We start from the raw sequence: 15,975 nt of genomic DNA on the forward strand, positions 1-15,975 counted from the left end.
TTGTGGAAATATTTATAGAAGAATTACACATGTTTTATATATATATATTGCATTACTTGCCATCTAGGGAAGGGAATGGGAGGAGGGAGAAAATAGAACTCAAGGTTTTGCAATGGTGAATATTGAAAATTATGCATGTATTATTTTGAAAATAAAAAACTTTACATAAAAAATTTTAAATGAAGGAATTGAAACTATAATTGGGAAAGAAGCTGTGATTAAACACAGAGAATGGAAAGTTATAAGAAAAAGAAGCTTGAAATATTCTGACATCACCAATGTAGTATTGCTTTATCCTGTTAGCTGTGAAGTGTTGCAACTATAACCACATGAATATCACACACTTTCCAGCTCATCATCATATTTTCTATTGGCTTGTTCCATACTTGTTCTTAATATGTCTTCATTGGTCATCTTTGACACTTGTCTATATATTTCTGTCATGCCTGTTGCATATTTGTTTAGACGGGAACTAGGGTAAAAATTCCATCTTAATGATCCATTAGATCAATATGTCTAGCAATGGTTATGTATGTTAGCAGTGTTTTTTCCTGTTGAAAGATTTTCTGTAGGCTATCTGAAGAAACATTCTCTGGCAGAATATCTTGTTCTTACAAATAAGGTTGTCGATCTTTTCATCTTGGAAAGCATTCAGAATTGCCTGTTACAAATACTAATCATTACCCCCTCTTCCCCATTTTGCTCTTTGATCCATCCATTACAGCTTTCCCAACACTCTCTTAACTTGTCTCTCCTGCTCCTGAATGCTGTGTTCTTACCAATATTTGAAGTTCTCTTTGCATTTCTTTTCTAAGCCCACATTTTTGGAGATCTAAAAGTCCAACCCCCTTTGAAAAGCTTTCCCTCAATATATGATCAACTCACAAATTATCAGGACAAGAACTAAGAACACTAAATGCATGCAGATTATAAGTAGTTATCTTTGAGTCTGATGTTGCCTGATGTCAAGTTTTATTGAACAGCTTCTTCTTAGCTTCTAGGTCTTTCCATTTATTTATACATATCAGTAAAATAACTTTCATATTGTAAAGTATTAGATAAGAGGACTGGCAATGTAGAGCAGAGTGTACATAAGTCGGGAAGTTCTAATTTTAAGTATCTCTGATCCAGTTTGTGAAAGTGGGTAAGTCACTCAATCTCTCAGAACCCATAGACAACTTTCTAAAATTAGAAATTGCTGAAGAATTGCCATTCTCTTTTGGTAGAGGAAATTCTTTGTACTAATGAAATCACAGATCTTGAATAAAAAATTAAAAAGTACTATCCTAGCTGATCTTTGATTTGCATCAGACTGTCTGGTTGTTCCTTTAAGGTTCTCTGCTCTGTTTCTAACCTTTTTGTCTTTTGCTCCATTTTCCTGCTCAGAGTATAACTAAGAAAGGGCAATAAGGGCTTTGCTTTGGGATAGGACATTTGAATAGTTCAAAAATTTAACTCATAAACTCCTTTTTTAAAGGAAGAGAAAGGAGCTTTTAAGTTCAAACATTGACAAAAGAGCAAGGAAAAGAAGATTCAGATTCTGGATGGTTGTAGAAACCTATTTACTTACTCTTTCTCTTCTTCCACTATGTCTCACTCATCCCCAACAGAAAGCTTTCCTCTCCTTTTGTCCTTTCCAGGAGAACCATTCTCAGGCCCGCCCCCTCCAAAAGCAACAACACTTTCTCTATCAAAGAATGTTATTAACCCCAGTATTACCTTTCCTCTCACAAGCAATATGGGAGGGATAGGGCTCTAAATCCCATGAGGTAGATTAAATGATCTCCAAGGTCCCTTTCAGCTCAGAAATTTTTCCCTTACACTGTCCAACTGAATTTATTTTAATAATTTTATGCACTGTTTTCAAATAATGTACTTGATTTGTGAATAAATTTTTTGCTACTTGCTCCATCTAGTAGGGTTTATTGCAGACAGTGGCTTCCCTGGCACTGAAATGACTATTTGCATCTCTGTTATCATTTCTTTCCACCCAACTCAATTGCACTCTGCCTCTCCACACAAATCTCTGGCTTTCTCCCTAAGTTAACAATATTTCAATATATGTTTGTGAGCAGTGGCTTCATCACCAGTTGTATCAAGCCTTGATTAAAAATTGATTAAATACTTGATTAAAGAAGCAGGGCTCCTTTAACTTTTTCTACCCACAAACTCTCTTCACCCCTATATAGGTATGCAAAAAGTGTACAAATCAAATATCTGTTGATAATAAATCATAATTTCCCAACCCCCACATTCGGTTATATTAAAGAGGAAGAAATAGTAGTACCTGTCTTAGCGACTGGACACCCAGAGAAAGGTAAAGACTTTGGAAGTCATCCCTTTGACACCTGTGTTATTTCTATGCTTGTAAGTAAATTCTTTGACAGTAAAGCATGTTACATGAGTTTTCTTCATTAAGAGACATATAGTTGGATGTGTGCTCTGCAATGAACCAAATGGAACATGTAAGCTAAAGTGAAAGGTTTCATTAAGGGAGATTTGAGTTGAGTCTTGAATGATGACATAGGAAGTCTATGTTTTATCCCACTATTATACTCTAAAGTAGATGAGGAATAGACACCATCTTATCTAAGCTTTTCTTTAACAACATAGGGCAGTTTAGTGATACAATAGATAGAGCACTGAACTTGGAGTCAAGAGGAATTGAGTTAAAAAACTTACTAGCTGTGTGATCCTGAAATAAGTCATGTAACTTGTTTGCTTCAGTTTCCTCATCTGCAAAATGGTATTAATAACAGCACCTATCTCTCAGAGTTGTTGTGAGAATCAAATGAGATTTAATTGTAAAGCCCTGAGAAAAGTTCCTGGCATATTGTAAGCATATTATAAATGTTAGCTACTATTATTAATATTATAACTACACCAAAAATAAAAATAACAAATAAATGACTGTACTACAAAGCATAATTCAGGAATGAACCTCACATAAGCTAGATAATTTCCTATTTGTTAAAATTATAACCAAAATCTTTTTTTGGAGTTTTGTGATATATAACATAATTTCAAATTTTTTCTTAAAAATAATATTCATAAAAAGCATTAGACTTGTAAAGTTTACAAATGTTTAGTCTCTCTCATTCATTATTCCCCAAATATTTTAAGAATACATGTATCACTGTTCTTTCCTTCCTACCTTTGCACTAAGTTCACTGAATATCAAATAATTTCATTTGGAGGGACTTAAGAATTTCTTTGTAGAATTTCACTATATCTTAATCCTCTACAATCTACATTGACACAAAAAATAGCTGTTCTTTTCATAATAATTTTTGTGAGTATCTATTGGGACCACTGTCATGTGAGATGACAAAGTGATACTCCTCAAGGTGTTTACATTCTCCTGAGAGGATCCATATTTTAAACAAATACATACATTCATGATGTGATTTGAGAAAGTAGGGACAAGACCACACACAAAGATGGATCAGGCACAGTGACAAAGGAAGAATAGGTGAAACAAGAGTGCATGAAAGACCACTCAAATTGGCCCTTAGAAATCTCAAAAATTGATAAATATTACAAACCAGCACTAGACTTTTTGTTTTGTTGACTGAACTTAAGAAAGTGATGGAGAAAATATCAATGATGCAAATTAAACTTAAAAGCATGCACACACACGCATGCACATCCATTATATTATATTATATTATATTATATTATATTATATTATATTATATTATATTATATTATATTATACACACACACACATACACACACACACACACACACACACACACACACACACACACACACATATCATTAAAGATATCAGCACAATTTGGGTAAGTATATTCCTGGATTGGAATTCTGTTAATTATGAGTGTACTATGAAAATGGAAAATGAATCATATTGTGAGTCTCAATCATTTCCTTAAGCACTTTGCTTAACTATCTTTAGAGATTTTACTTGTGGGAAGTTTCTTAGGAGATTTCTTGGGAAATATCTGCTGTACTAAAATAAAATATATTATAAAAAGAAAATTTTAAAAAGAAGTGATATTAAAGGACCAATATAACATATCATTATTCCTAAGTGATTTAGGGGATTTTATGGGATTTATGGGATAATATGTCTATATTTTACAACAATCAAAATACAAATGGCCTGCTTTATATAATTATATAAAGCAATAAAAAACATATATGAAAAAACCAAAAATTTCAAAAAGAACTATGAAGAAATTAAAAGATTTGCCTATGAGTTTTAAAATGTACTATAAAACAATGATTATTAAAACTGCATGACATCACATTTTTAAAATGAAGTGAATCTGTGATATATAATACAAATCTAGAAATCTGGTAATCCTAACAAATCTCTCTTTCTCTCTCTCTCTCTCCTCTCTTTGTTTCAGTCTCTCCTTCCCTCCTCTCCATTTCTCATTCACCGATCTGTGTCTAAACTCAAAAATGAGTTTAAACTTACAGAATACTTTGCAGAATCATAGATTATCAGAGTAATCAGGGACCAGAGGACATCTAGTTCATCATATCATAAAGGCAACTATAGTATAACATTTAGTAATCATCATTCTCTGCTAGAAGACCTTCAATTAAGGGGAACGTTCACTTTTAAGTGAAATCCTTTTAATCACTTTAAATAGCAGTATTCCCTTCTTCCTAGAAGATATTTCTCTTAATGTAGAAAGAACAAGTTTTTGAATATATCCCATTTCTATTCATATTGAGTATGCAGTCCATTCAAACTCTCCAGATCATTTTCAAATTATTATCTCACTTAATCTCTTCTGTTCTTCATTTGTGAAACTTATTGGCTTTACATTTTTCTCTGTTAAGTTTCATATGATTATATTCAGCTCAGTTTTATAATCTTTTAAGATGTTTTTAGGTACCAACTCTCCATGAATTTCTTACTTGAGATTTATTTTGGTTTTCCAAAATCTAGAATGTATGTCAGACCTGGATTTCCTTTCCTCATCTATCACAAACTCCAGAGTTCCTCATTATTTCTACATCAATAATCAGTTCCTCCATGTTTGTGTAAATCAGATTCAGAATCCAGTCTCTATTATTTCTTCCATTTTTTGAAGGATGAAATTATTATTATGGCAAATTCTGCTTGAGTCCAAGAAGAACCACTAGCAGATGTCTAGATAACTGAAATTTTTTATCACTTCAGTATCATCATTCTGTGCCAAATTCATGTTGTTTGCAAACTCCTTACCTATTGTCTCTTTCTGTCCAGATGATCTGTAGTATATATTCTGTGGTGTATATTCTGATAACATAATGACTTCTGTTTCTCCCTCAATGTATCTTCACCTAAGTGCTCCCTACCATGTTTCTCCACAAGTTCTTTCCTTCTATCTAAAGCTTCCCCCTCGTTACCAATAAGTTACTGAATTGATAATTTATGAAATTACAAAATAGGGGCAGACATACCCAATTTTTGGGTACTCATAAGAAAGACTATAACTGGTGGTAGGAAACAGGGCTATAATCACAGTTTAATAATCACAGAAAGTGAGGGACAAAAAAAGGAACAAAAATTACAAAGACACAAAACAGATGCAATGGCAGAGGTAGACAGCATGAGGACAGAGGATGGGGAAGGAGAGAAGCAGAGAGTATTATTCATGTAATCATGGATTGAAATTAGGAGCACTAAGCACAATGGACCAGAATACTCAAGGATGCTCTTCTCATTTTTATAAGTCTTATTTTTAGAGCATTTTGGGCAGATTAGACCAACTCTGATCTGTGCCACCTTGGGTTTAGTTTATTAACATATCTAAATCATTTCATAGTTGGGCATGGTGCATATGTAACTTCCAGCATATTCTTTGTAATATTATTCATTGCTATTGCCATTTTTCATTGTCTACTCGTAAACTTCCTATACTAACTAGAAGGGGGAAAGAGTCAGGGGGATCAGAACAAAATAAAATTTTAACAGTTACTAAATCTGGCCAACTATACCTCTACAGCATTTCTCACATCAATATAACCACTGCCAGAGTACATATAGGTTTTTCATCTTCCTGCCTCTACTATTGACACAGTCTCCTAATTGGTTTCCTACTTTCCAGTCTCTATTCCCTCTAATTTATCCTTTTTGCAGCTGCCAAAATAAGCAAAAATCTGAACAATGTCACTTCTCTGATCCACAAACTTCAACAGTTCCTCTGTCTAGGATGAAATACAAATTTCTCACTTTGGAATTTAAAGTCCTTTCTAATCTGGGAACAGCCTACCTTTCCAGGTTTAGTACATATTTCTTCCTTTCACATGCTCTATGTTTCGGTCAAACTGTGCTGTTTGCTATTCTTCAGAATTATTATACATCTCCAGTTTCCATGTCTTTGCACAGACTGATTAAGAAAACTGAAAGAGAATAGGATGTGAATCAGGTAATTATGCTTTCACTATTTAAAATCCTCTTCCTTCTTTTATTTTAATATTTAATTAAATTAATTTATTTAATATTTCCCCTAGTTACATTCAAAACAAAAATTTCTTTTTTACAATTGTTTTTAAATTTTTTTGAGTTTTAGGCTCTTTTCCTTATCCCTACCCACAATTAAGAAACAACTTGTGAAGTTATGCAAAATATTTCCATAAAAGTCAAGTTATGGGAGAAAAATATAGATTTCCCACCCTAATGAAAATAAAAACCCACAAGAAAATTTAAGTTTAAAAAATAGAGATAGAGAAAGAGAGAATACTTTTTTATTCAGATACAATCCATTCCTCCTCTGAGTATGGATAGAATTTTTCATCATAAATCCTTCAGACTAGTCATGGATGATTGTACTATTGGGAATAGCAAAGTCATTCACAGCTGATCATCCCAAAACATTGCTATTACCTTGTATACAGTACATTTCACTTTGCTTGAGTTCCAGGGTTTTTTTCCCTGAAAGCCTCCTGTTCATCATTTACCATAGAACAATAATATTCCATCATTTCTAGGTCTATTACTTGGCTTTTAACTCTTACTTAAAGTAGAGCTCTGTTCCCAGGGTGGAGGGTGCATTGTCTCAACTTTTAGGGGTTATGTGCAGCTGTTTTCAGAAATCCTTCTAGAATAAGCAATCTTCCTGCCTTGGAGTTTTTAAGAGTGTCCCTACCCCACCGTATCTGTAAGATCTAGTGTTCTAAATCAACAGATCTCTGCTTTGCTGATACTCAAACCTGGGGTTGGGGTTGGGGCTGCGCTGGTAGGGTCTGCACTGGGACTGCACACTAGACTTCCACCCCATTGTCACAGACCCTCTCCACTGGCCTTCCAAGTCCTCCCTGGTGTTTCTAGGCCAAGAGATAAGGAAGTCTCCAGTACTGCTGCTGATATAAAGGTTCTGCCTTTCTAATGCTGGGATCAGGGATGGATCTGGGTCTGGTTCTGGGCTGCGGCTATGGCTGGGTCTGGGTCCAGGCTGGGTCAGGAATGGGTCTGGGTCTGGGTCTGGGTCTGGGTCCAGGCTAGGGCCAGGGTTAGAGTTATGCTGGTGCAGCCTCTGCTGGGATTATGCACTAGACTCCCACTCTGGTTCCACAGACTTTTTCTGCTGACCTTCCAAGTCCTCTTTGGCGTCTCTGAGCTGAGAGGTCTGAAAGTTACCAGTACTGCTGCTGATTCAGAGGTCTGGCTGGGGCCGGATCCATGTCCAGGGCTGGAGCTGGGGCTGCACTGCTGCAGGCTGCACCAGGATTGTATGCTGGTATCAAACCCTGGCATCACAGATTTTCTCTGCTGACTTTCAACGTTGCCTTCAGCTGGAAAATGTTCTAGTCTGTCTTTTGGGGGCGTTGTGATGTTCTAAAATTTGTTTAGTCATTACTTAATAGGATTTGGAGAGGTTTGGGGGAGAATTTGGGAGAGTTTCTGTCTTTGCTCCATAATCTTGGCTTTACTTCTCTACCTTCTTTCTTAAAATAAAAATATAAACCATTTCATTGATCACCAGTTGAGTCTTCCTAACTTCAGGCCGGTCTATCTCTTTACTTATCATAAATATCATCTTTCTACTAAACAACATAAAAATAGTTCTTTACATTAAAAAAAAAAAAACAGAAACAATATAACAATCAAGGTGTACCTTCTTTCTGTTATCGGCCATTATCATCCCATTCATCTTGTGCAAAGTACTTAATTCTTCTTTGATCTTCCCTAACCAATATAACTTTTAAAAAATAATAAATGATCCTTTTTTATTGCCCTTACTCTTTTGTTCCAGTCTCAGTTCCTTCTGAGCTCTAGCATTCTACTGTTGTTTTATAGGACCATGCCATAAATTTATATTGCGTTATCTATATTTCTGTTACATTTCCTTGCTTCCCTTTTTTATACATTTCTTTAAAAAAAAAAAGTTGGGAGAGAAAAGAGAGAGGAAAGAGGAGATAAGCAAGAAGGAAGAAGGGGAAGAAAGGAAAAAGGCAAAGGAAGAACAGCCTTTGCCATAAATGCATAAGTTGTATTCACTATAGGGGAAAGAGATAGGAAGAGAAAAGAGCTCAATACCAGCAATATAGTTGCTAGCAAACATTTCAATTTCAGGGACTTTATTTTCTGACCTAAGCTTTTTTTTACTGTCATATACTTATAGTATTTAGAATATAATAGAGTTAACTTTTTATTTCTCAATCTAAAATGTTATTTTTCTCCAAAAACATTTTATTTTTACTAAATATCTTTTACCATTTTTATAATTCTGTTTATCAGGAAAAATAATAACTGCTTCCCAATCTGAAATGTACCAAATATGCCTTCAACACATGTTCACCTGTTCCACCAAAAGTTGCTATAATTTTCTGTGCTAATTATAAGAAAAGTAATAACAGCAGCGCTGATGGGAAACATCTGTGAAGATTTTTAGTTAGAAGGCCATAGGTGCATCTGTCCTTTCTGGCTTTATTCCAAGTGGGCTTCAGAATGTTGCAGAGTATATAAATCTTCTCTTGAGCAGGTTCCTTTTCTTTAAACCTTTTAAATATCTTTCTCTCCTTCATCACTCTCTGGGCATATTGAGCACAATTTTCTCACTTCACTGAATCACACCACACCTCTCTAGGATGTGTTTTGCCTTTAATATGTGTGGTCGAAATTATCTAAATCTCATTTTCCATAGGGTAATAGAGTGCCTTGTCTCAGTAGGATAAAATACAAAATGGAAATGCAGGAGATTGAAGTCAGAATGACTCTGCTCAGCCATTCACTGAGCTTTTAATAAAGATTAAATTGAATGCTCTTTGAATCTGGATCTAAGACTTAGATGTGCATATAATGGACATGACTTTTCAGGGCTTTCTTCACTAAAAAAAGAAAATACCTGCTCCTACATTCAAGAACAGTACTTCATTTCCTTTCTATAAAGAAGCACTATTCAAGGCCCATTGCCTTGAATATCCATTCTTTAATCTGTCAGCATAATAGCTGATTCATCTTTCTCCCCGAAATAAGCTTTTATACCTATTATATAGGTGTACAATTTTCAGATTCATGGAATTTATGAAAGGAAATTAACAAGAATAACCCAGTAGAAGGAATTATGAGTATTCTCTTCTAGGTCAGTATAATAAGTAGTCATTCAAAAACATTTTTTAAAATCTCTCAAATAACAAAAGGAAGTAATAGTAGCTATTTGCTGTTGCTTAGTCATTTCAGTTATGTCCTACTCTTCATAATCCTTCGGGGATTTTCTTGGCAGAAATACTGGGGAATTTTGTCATTTCCTTCTACAATTCATTTTTACAGATGAGGAAACTGATGTAAATAGGATTAAATGTCTTGCCCAGGATCACATAGCTGATAAGTGTCTTAGACCAGATTTGAATTCAGGAAAATGAGATTTTCTCACTCCATGGCCAAGAGCTCTATCTACTTCACCACCTAGCTGCCCAATAAATATTTAAACATATATAACAACCTTGTGCTGTAGGTTATACAGATATTATTTTTCCTTTCATACAAATTAGTAAGCTAAGATTTAGAAAGATTAAATGCCTCATTGATGGTACCACAGCTAATGAGCATCATAGCTCTATTGAAAGGTTTCTTTATAATCCATATATGCAAAAATGTTTGTAGCAGCCCTTTTTTGTAGTGGCAAGGAACCGGAAATTGAGTGGATGCCTATCAGTTGAGGAATGTCTGAATACATTATGGTATATAAATATCATGGAATATTATTGTTCTATAAGAAATGATGAGCAGGCTGATTTCAGAAAGTCCTGAAAAAACTTACATGAATTATTGCTAAGTGAGCAGAACCCCTGAAAACATTGTACATAGTAACAACAAGATTATATAATAATCAACTGTGATGGACTTGACTCTTTTCAACAATGAGGTAATTCAAGGCAACTCCAATAGAATTGTGATGGAAAGTGCCATCCACATCCAGAGAGAGAACTGAATGTGGATTAAAGCATAATATTTTCACTTTGTTGTTGTTTAGTTGTTGTTTACTTGCTTGCTTTTTTCTTTTATCATTTTTTCATTTTTAATCTGATTTTTCTTGTGCAACATGAAAAATATAGAAATACTTTTAGAAGAATTAAATATATTTATATATAGAATTATTTGCTCTCTTAGGGAAGGAGAGCAATAGAGTAGGGGAAAAACTGGAACATAAGATGAATGTTGATTTGCATATATTTAGAAAAATAAAATACTATAAATAAGAAAAAATAAAAATAATAATAAAAGAAGAAAATTTTTCTTACTATAGATCAAGTAATCTATCTTACTCTACCATTCTGCATCTTCAAGTAGAAATATAATAAATAGCTAACATTTAAATTGTGCTCTAAATGATTTTTATATATGTATATATATATATATATATATATATATATATATATATATATATACTCTTTCATCATATCTTACATGATGAGATCACATATGATACTATTTTTGCACATTATCACATTTCATGTATTTTCTCACATCAACCCTATGAAGTAAGTGCTATTATCATCATCACCTTTCATGGATGAGAAAACTGAGGCTGAAAGAGGTGAAGCAACTTGTTCATATACACACAGCTATATGCTATGTCAAGAAGGATTAGAATTCAGGTTTTCCGATTCCAATAGACTTGAAATGGAAAATGCCATCCACATACAAAGAGAGCTATGGAGACTGGATGTGAATTGAAGCACAATCTTTTCACTTTTTTGTTATTTGCTTGCTTTTTCTTTCTCATGTTTTTTTTTTCATTTTTGACATGGCAAATATGGAGATATGTTTAACCTATATCAGATTTCTTTCTGTCTGAGGGTGGAAGGAATAAGGCAAGGATAGAGAAAATTTTTGAATTTCAAATCTTACATAAATGAATACTGAATACTATATTTATATGTATTTGGAAAAAAAATTAAAAAAAAAACATTGAGGGAAAAAATAAAAACAACCAAGCAAAAAAAAAAAAAAAAAAAAAAAGAATTCAGGTCTTCTTGATTCCAAGCCCAATCTTCAATACATTATATCAGATTTTATCTCTAAAGTGTATTGTGCTTTAAGCAAAATCAAAACATTGAAATATGAATTTACCAAAAATAATAAATAATTGAAAATTATGTTTCTTTTATAGAAGGAGATTCTGTGTCATAGTCTGAACTTTCAAATACAGTCCAACACTGATGAGGAGAGTCTCAGATAGCTGTCATATCAGATTGGGAATAAACTGTTTCAAGAAAACTTCATCATTAAGAACTTGTCTGTTCCCCCAAACTCCCACATGCCATGTTCCAGTGAAGCTATCAAAAATATTCCAATAACCTCAGTCTACAAAAAACCCAGGGGGGTATAACAGACACAACAAATAGCTCCCTTGTGGACTTTTTCATAGGTCAGTATACTGGGAAAAAAAACCACAGAAATTATCGAATCAGGGAAATCTCTTGGAGATTCCACAACTGAACCATGTCTGTCTTGTGCCTTACAGGCTTACATGAGCCTGAATTTCTCTCCACAAACAACCAAATCTTCAAAAGTTTCACAATTACAGTTAATTTAATTATTAATAGCAAACACTACAACTGCCATAAAAATATTGCATCTATAGCTATAGAGTTATCCCTGACCATGGTGCTGATAGTACCCTTCTATTTTGTTCAAGCATGTTCAATTCTTCATGACCCCATTTGGAGTTTTATTGGCAAAGATACCAGAGTGATTTGCTATTTCCTTCTCTAACTCATTTTACAGATGAGGAAATTGAGGCAAATAGGGGTAAGTGACTAATGTCTTAGGCTAGATTTGAACTCAGGAAAATGAGTCTTCCTGACTCTAGGTCCAGCACTCTTTTTACTGTACCACTTTCTACCAATAAAGTCAGAGTCTCCTTAGATTCCACTGATGATAGTTCCTTACCAAGAGAAAAGATGAGCATCTTCAAAAAATCTTTTATATGTTGTCATCCAGGCTATATCCTTTCTAGTCAATCAAGTATTCTTATTATCTCATCCTTGAAGGTATATAGTTTATTTCCTGTTATTGTTGTAATGTAGCAGGGGAAATACCAGTTTAAAGTATGAAACATAGAAGAGTGGGTGAACATTTCAATTCTGGAATTTTATATAAAGAAATTGAAACCTAGAAAGATGATCACATAGATACTAAATAACAAAGGCATGATATAAATCCTATCATCTTCTGACTGCAAATATAGAGTTTTTGTGACTGTACTTCACATCAGAACCTCCCTTGTTCTTTTAATATTTCATTTCAACTTTTCTTGCATTGACATTCTCTTTTAATGAAAAATTACTTCTTACTGGAAGAATTCAGTTATCTTCACTAGTAACAAATGAACCTCATTTGTGTCAATTTTGTGAGTATCAATATTGGTGCTTTGTGTTTTCATAAGAAATATCCAAATATAACTAAGAATTTATCCTTAATGTGATTATAACATCTCAACAAGAACTTTCTTTCATCAGAAGAACTACCTAAATAAGAGCAAATGCTCTTAATTTTCTCGAAGCCATTTGGACCTGACCTATCATGAAACTCAAACTTGTGTCTTAAATGCTGGTGCACAGTGGTAAATTAAAAAACAGCATTCACTCTCATTATCTCTTGAGGACATGTGGCAATAAACAATCTCTTTTTGAGGAGAGGAAAAAACATAAGTACAAAGTGAATTACTTATTATCAGTCTTGATACATATAATCTATTTTACTTGACTGCTTATGTGTTACAAAGAAAAGTTCTATTTAATGAGAATAACACTAATAATTTTTGTTATTTATCATTTTCAAATCTCCATGACCCCATCTGGGATTTTCTTGTCAAAGATAGTGGAGTAATTTGTTATTTCTTTCTCCTATTCATCTTAGAGATGAAGAAACTGAGACAAATAGGGTTAAGTGACTTATCTAGGATCATATAGCTACTATATGTTGCTACATTTGTACTTAAGTCCTTGTGACTTCAAAGCTAACACTCTATCCACTTCACCACCTAGCTGCCTCTACTTTATGTAGGACCTATTATGTGCCAGGAATTGTTCTAAGCATTACATAATTGTTATCTCATTTGATCCTCACAACAACTCTGGGAGGTAAGTGCTATTATTATCCCCCTTTTATAGATGAGAAAAGTAAGGCAAACAGTGAAGTGACTTGACCTGACGTAGCTCATAAAGCTGCACAAGAAAAAAAAAATTTGAGGTCAGATTTGAAATTTAGGTGCTCCTGACTCTACACTTAGCATTCTATCTCCTACAGTAGTTGGGAGTAGTCATTTGAAAATAACAGGGATTTTTAAAAAGATTAATCTCAATGCAGTATCAACTGCTTGCAGGCTTGGAGGGATACCAATGACAGTATAAATGGACCATTCATATTGTAATGTTAACTTTCTAGCCATTGCATGGTAGGTGTTTAAAAATGCTTCTTGATGAATTGATTGATAATCTATAATTTAAGTACTAAGAGCCCATGAATAATTTACATTTGGATCTCTAGTGAAATAAAAAAAGAAAGTACAGTCTTTATGCTTTTAATTGTTAACAATATTGTCAACAATATTGAATTGTTATGGTCTGGAGCTCTTAAAATGACTGTGAGCCTGGGCAAGTTATTTAATGTTAGTCAGCATTCTAGTGTATCCAGAATAATTGTGAATGCCAATACAGCCCAGCTATGGCAAACTTTCCTATTTTCCTTGGGAACACTCCTTACAAAAAATTTCACTTCAATCTCAACATAATGTTGCCACTTTGTTTAATAATAGTTTATATTTATAAAGGATTTACAACAATTTTTAAAGTATTTTTAAATATACTCATTCACTTGATCTTCACAACCACTCTGAGAGGTAAGTGAATAATATTTTATAGAGTAAGAAATTAGGACTCATAGAGGTTTTTTTCCAAGTTTAAACAGTGGCCAAGCTAAGACAAAATCCAGATCTTTCAACTCTTAGCTCAGTCACTTTTTTCCATTATGTCACTCCTTTTCTTTATCAAAAAAGATAAATCACAAGAGTTCTTTAATTTTGTAAAAATTGGCTTGATTTGTGGAATTTTTTTACTTATAACTTTTTTATAATAATAGATTTTCATTTTTCAAAATACATACAAAAATAGCTTTCAACATTTACCCTTGTAAAACCTTGAGTATTAAATTTTTCTCCCTCCTTTCCCCATCTCCTTACTCTAGACAGCAAGCATTCCAATATAGGTTAAACATGTACAATTCTTCTAAAAATGTTTCCATATTTATCATGCTGCACAAGAAAAAATCAGATCAAGAAGAGAAAAATGAGAAAGAAAAAAAGAGCAAGAAAACAACAATAAAAAAGTGAAAATACTATGTTGTGATGCACATTCAATCCCCACAGTCCTCTTTCTGAATGTGGATGACTCTCTCCATCATAAGACTATTGAAATAGCCCTGAATCACCTCATTGTTGAAAAGAACAAAGTCCAACACAGTTGATCACATAATCTTGTTTCTTTGTACAATGTTCTCTTGATTCTACTTACTTCACCTCACATCAATTACTTATAACTTTTTAAAAATTTGTAAAATTAATATTACTATAAAGAAAAAAACACTGACTTAAAACATAACCAAAAGTCTTGGTCTTCTAGCATGATCTGTATCTTTCTATACACACAAAATATATGTGTATGTTCACACATACATAGATGTTATGTGCATTGTATACATACATGCCCACATACATATTTATGCATATATATATATATATATATATATATATATATATATATATATATATATATATATATATACCTGCTCTGGGGATGCTGCCATGATGATAAATAATAATGGATATGCTCTTTGGAACTGGCTTTCAGAGCTTCATCCACAGCAAAGACAAATTAATTTTAGTCACTCCTCAGCTTTAACTGAAAACAGTATTTCCCATGTTTATTCCCTACCTAATTCAAGAGATTTAGCTCTGAATGACATCTAGCTAGTCCCCCAAACTAAATATATCCTCAAAGAGTGAAAAATTGTCACCATTGAGTATACCAAATTAACCACACAAACAGTACAAAGTGCCTATTACATGATATATATTTTGTTTGGCACAAGAGGAGGTACAAAATATAGATAAGGCAGTTTTGCACAGTGGACAGAGAGCCAGAGAACCTGTATTCAAGTCCCGCCTATGATTTATACAGTCTAAGTGGTCCTGTACACAGTGTTCTGGGTAGTGGCTATCTCTAAAACTAAAGAGCAGAGAAGTCAGTTGACCTGCATTGTTAAAGGGCTTGGTTGTTGCTGGGGATCTTTTTTTAATCTCAAATTTCTCTGTCTCAATGAAATTATATATCTAGGCTCTATTCCTAGACTTAAATATGACCTGATCCTTATTCTCCTAGAATGTGCTGAAGGCAATGGAAGTCATTTTAAAGGGGAAGTTTCAAACATGTTTGTAGCAATGACTGGTGATTAGTGGGGAGCAAAGGGAACTGGGGAAAAGAATAAAGTAAGATATTATCTGTTTC

The sequence above is a fragment of the Sminthopsis crassicaudata genome, chromosome 1 (assembly GCF_048593235.1).
Source record: "Sminthopsis crassicaudata isolate SCR6 chromosome 1, ASM4859323v1, whole genome shotgun sequence".
In the NCBI taxonomy this organism is placed as follows: domain Eukaryota; kingdom Metazoa; phylum Chordata; class Mammalia; order Dasyuromorphia; family Dasyuridae; genus Sminthopsis; species Sminthopsis crassicaudata.